The sequence below is a fragment of the Ovis aries genome, chromosome 1 (assembly GCF_016772045.2).
Source record: "Ovis aries strain OAR_USU_Benz2616 breed Rambouillet chromosome 1, ARS-UI_Ramb_v3.0, whole genome shotgun sequence".
Taxonomy (NCBI): Eukaryota; Metazoa; Chordata; class Mammalia; order Artiodactyla; family Bovidae; genus Ovis; species Ovis aries.
The window spans coordinates 257,252,379-257,257,494 of NC_056054.1; the positions used below are offsets into that span (position 1 = coordinate 257,252,379).

A 5,116-nucleotide genomic window follows, 5' to 3' on the forward strand; every position below is an offset into this window, starting at 1 on the left:
TCACTCTCCTCATTCATCTTCATCAAGACGCTGTTTAATTCCTCTTTGCCATAAGAGTGGTGTCATCTGCATATCTGAGGTTATTGATATTTCCCCTGGAAATCTTGAGTCCAGCTTGTGCTTCTTCATCCAGCCCAGCATTTTGCATTACGTACTCTGCAGAGAAGTTAAAGAAGCAGGGTGACAATATACAGCCTTAACATACTCCTTTCCCAATTTGGAACCAGTTAATTGTTTCATGTTCAGTTCTAACTGTTTCTTCTTGATCTGCATGGAGGTTTCTCAGGAGGCAGGTAAGGTAGCCTGATATTCCAAACTCTTTAAGAATATTCCACAGTTTGTTGAGATCCACACAGTCAAAGGCTTTAGCATAGTCAATAAAGCAGAAGTAGATGTTTTTCTGGAATCCTCTTGCTTTTTCTATGATCTAGCAGATGTTTGCAATTTGATCTCTGGTTCCTCTGCATTTTCTAAACCCAGCTTGTACACCTGTAAGTTCTCAGTTTCATGTACTGTTGAAGCCTAGCTAGGAGGATTTTGAGCATTACCTTGCTAGCATGTGAAATGAGTGTCATTGTGCCATAGTTTGAACATTCTTTGGCATTGCCCTTCTTTGGGTTTGGAATGAAAACAATCTTTTCCAGTTCTGTGGCAACTGCTAAGTTTTCCAAATTTGCTCACATATTGAGTGCAGCACTTTAACAGCATTATCTTTTAGGATTTGAAATAGCTCAGCTGGAATTCCATCACCTCTACTAACTTTGTTCGTAGTGATGCTTCCTAAGGCCCACTTTACTTCACTCTCCAGGAGGTCTGACTCTAGGTGAGTAATTGTGATCATCTGGTCATTAGGATTATTATTATTATTATTTTTTTACCTTTCAAATCCACTTTTAATTTTCTTTTTCCTCCTCACATACAAATCTTTTCCACAAGCTGATTTTCTTGCAGGTATAAAGTCATTTGATTTTGGTCAGATACCATTTTATCCCCTAAAACTTTGCTAGCATCAAAATATGACAGTTAACCAGTGTTAAATCTATAAAATATTTACATAACACAGCACATTAAGCTTTAGACACTTGGAAACTAAACCACATAAAAATTGGACAAGATTCCCAACCTACATGTTTAGAATAAGGTGTTCACAGTTGCTATCTGGTGACTGTACATGGTTCAAGAGGCAACAGAGTCAACACACAGGTACTTGGAAGGACTTGGACCACTATCATCAGGAAGCACATTATGTTAACCCAGTGTCATGTCCCACTCCACCTTTCTCCAAGGTGGTCTCATAATTCTGGAATGACAGGTTCAGCTGATGCAAAATGAAGACAGACAACACAACGTTTACTCTGTGGAGACATCCTATCTCCTACTATGCATGCATGGTGATCTTGAATGTAACTCGTCCTAAAAACTTGTCATGGTCATTCTGGGCTTTTAGGTTGGGTGATCCATCAATCTTGCACTCAACCATTGCTTCTTTTACGTCAGCATCACTACCAAAGCTGAGCTGGATGGCAACTACTGGCTGCAGGTAGCTCTCATGCAGTATTTTTTTCCCATAATATGGAAAATATTTTAAATCTATCTTTCCATTGGGAGGATAAGTTGATCGAACTGCTGTGCTTTCACTCTTTGCAATACCGTCTATCCTTGGTTCTCCTTGAGGCTGTAATCCAATTTTTCTGTTAATTTTCATAAGAACACAGGGTTTCCTGCTTGGTAGCCAAATGTGGGATCATCCACATCACTGCATGTTTCAAATAAGGCAAGCAGAAACGGACATGCTGTGTATTCTGGAACCTTCTGCTCAAAAAAGGTTCCTGTCTGTGAGATTGCTCTATCCTTCTAAGCCATATGGCTTTAGACATTTCTTTTTTTTTTCTTATTATTTATTTATTTTATTTTGCTTTACAATACTGTATTGGTTTTGCCATACATTGACATGAATCCACCACAGGTGTACATGAGTTCCCAATCCTGAACCCCCCTCGCACCTCTCTTCCCATATCATCCCTCTGGGTCATCCCAAGGCACCAGCCCCAAGCATCCTGTATCCTGTATCAAACCTAGACTGGTGATTTGTTTCTTACCTGATAGTATACATGTTTCAATGCCATTCTCCCAAATCATCCCACCCTCTCCCTCTCCCACAGAGTCCAAAAGTCCGTTCTATACATCTGTGTCTCTTTTGCTGTCTCTCATACAGGGTTATCATTACCATCTTTCTAAATTCCATAAATATGTGTTAGTATACTGTATTGGTGTTTTTCTTTCTGGCTTACTTCACTCTGTATAGTCGGCTCCAGTTTCATACACCTCATTAGAATGGATTCAAATATATTCTTTTTAACGGCTGAGTAATACTCCATTGTGTATATGTACCACAGCTTTCTTATCCATTAGTCTGTTGATGGACATCTAGGTTGCTTCCATGTCCTGGCTATTATAAACAGTGCTGCGATGAACATTGGGGTACACGTGTCTCTTTCAATTCTGGTTTCCTCAGTGTGTATGCCCAGCAGTTGGATTGCTGGGTCATAAGGCAGTTCTATTGCCAGTTTTGAAAGGAATCGCCACACTGTTCTCCATAGTGGCTGTCCTAGTTTGCATTCCCACCAACAGTGTCAGAGGGTTCCCTTTTCTCCACACCCTCTCCAGCATTTATTGCTTGTAGACTTTTGGATCAGAGCTATTCTGACTGGTGTGAAATGGTATCTCATTGTGGTCTTGATTTGTATTTCTCTGATAATGAGTGATGTTGAGCATCTTTCCATGTGTTTGTTAGTCATCTGTAAGTCTTCTTTGGAGAAATGTCTATTTAGTTCTTTGGCCCATTTTTTGATTGGGTCGTTTATTTTTCTGGAATTGAGCTGCATAAGTTGCTTGTATATTTTTGAGATTAGTTGTTTGTCAGTTGCTTCATTTGCTATTATTTTCTCCCATTCCAAAGGCTGTCTTTTCACCTTGCTTATAGTTTCTTTTGTTGTGCAGAAGCTTTTTAATTAGATCCCATTTGTTTATTTTTGCTTTTATTTCCAGTATTCTGGGAGGTGGTTCATAGAGGATCCTGCTGTGATTTATGTCAGAGACTGTTTTGCCTATGTTCTCCTCTAGAGTTTTATAGTTTCTGGTCTTACATTTAGGTCTTTAATCTATTTGAGTTTATTTTTGTGTATGGTGTTAGAAAGTGTTCTAGTTTCATTCTTTACAAGTGGTTGACCAGTTTTCCCAGCACTACTTGTTAAAGAGATTGTCTTTTCTCCATTGTATATTCTTGCCTCCTTTGTCAAAGATAAGCTGTCCATAGGTATGTGGATTTATCTCTGGGCTTTCTATTTTGTTCCAGTGATCTATATTTCTATCTTGTGCCAGTACCATACTGTCTTGATGACTGTGGCTTTGTAGTAGAGCCTGAAGTCAGGCAGGTTGATTCCTCCAGTTCCATTCTTTTTTCTCAAGATTGCTTTGTTTATTCGAGGTTTGGCTGAATGGATACAAAAACAAGACGCTTATATATGTTGTCTACAAGAGACTCACCTCAAAACAAGGGACACATACAAACTGAAAGTGAAGGGCTGGAAAAAAGATATTCTATGCAAATAGAGACCAAAAGAAAGCAGGAGTAGCAATACTCATATCAGATAAAATAGACTTTAAAACCAAGGCTGTGAAAAGAGACAGAGAAGGCCACTACATAATGATCAAAGGATCAATCCAAGAAGAAGATATAACAATTATAAATATATATGCATGCACCCAACATAGGAGCACTGCAATATGTAAGACAAATGCTAACAAGTATGAAAGGGAAATTAACAATAACACAATAATAGTGGGAGACTTTAATACCCCACTCACACCTATGGACAGATCAACTAAACAAAATTAACAAAGAAACACAAACTTTAAATGATACAATAGACCAGTTAGACCTAATTGATACCTATAGGACATTTCACCCCCAAACAATGAATTTCACCTTTTCTCAAGTGCTCACGGAACCTTCTCCAGGATAGATCACATCCTGCGCCATAAATCTAGCCTTGATAAATTCAAAAAATTAAAATCATTCCAAGCATCTTTTCTGACCATAATGCATTAAGATTAAATCTCAATTATAGGAGAAAAACTATTAAAAGCTCCAACATATGGAGGCTGAACAACACACTTCTGAATAACCAACAAATCACAGAAGAAATCAAAAAGAAATCAAAATATGCATAGAAACAAATGAAAATGAAAACACAACAACCCCAAACCTGTGGGACACTATAAAAGCAGTGCTAAGGGGAAAGTTCATAGCAATACAGGCATACCTCAAGAAACAAGAAAAAAGTCAAATAAATAACCTAACTCTACACCTAAAGCAACTAGAAATTTCTTAAGGTGATCAATGTACCCTTGATAGGATTCTGAATCAGACAGGCTGAATAAAAAATCCAATGCCAACACAGGTTTTGGAAAAACTGTAAGTCCTGGACTAGGAATCTGGTCATGATATTTTGGAACCTCATCGTTCAGAGTCTGAAGCATGGTCCACATTGTGAATGAAAAGAGTGCAGCCAGGAACCCATAACAGACTAGGTGGAAGAGTACGATCAAACCTCAGCTCTTGGTGGTCCGGTTGTGGATGAAGCGCTTCCACTCGGCCAGGCTCTGGTTGAAGGACTTCTTGTCTTTCTTCATCATGGTGTGTGTGCTGTTGACAAGGGGAGCTGCGGCCGTGGGGGTGGAGCAGTGAGGAGCACGGAGACGTGTCCAGGCCCCAGCTGCGCAGCCCAGCACCAGCAGCGGAAGACAACGGGGCTGAGGAAACCTCCTGGCTGTGGAGAGCTGTCAAACTTACTGTGCTGAACTGTGCCCAGTTGGGCTGCCCCTGGATTACAGCTCCGCCCTCCGGAGCCAATCCCTGCACTGTTCAGCCCCCCAAGACTTTTTTTTGGTATAGTTCTTCTGTGTGTTTTTGCCACCTCTTAATATCTTCTGCTTCTGTTAGGTCCATATTGTTTTTGTCTTTTATGGTGCCTACCTTTTTCATGAAATGTTCCCTTGGTATCTCTAATTTTCTTGAAGAGATCTCTAGTCTTTCCTATTCTACTGTTTTCAT

General features: G+C 39.6%; 1 pseudogene; it reads right to left on the minus strand.

The window, feature by feature from the left end:
* Window positions 1-1,356: 1,356 nt before the first annotated feature.
* LOC101116118 (sodium/potassium-transporting ATPase subunit beta-3-like) lies at window positions 1,357-4,698 on the minus strand (annotated as a pseudogene).
* Window positions 4,699-5,116: the final 418 nt, after the last annotated feature.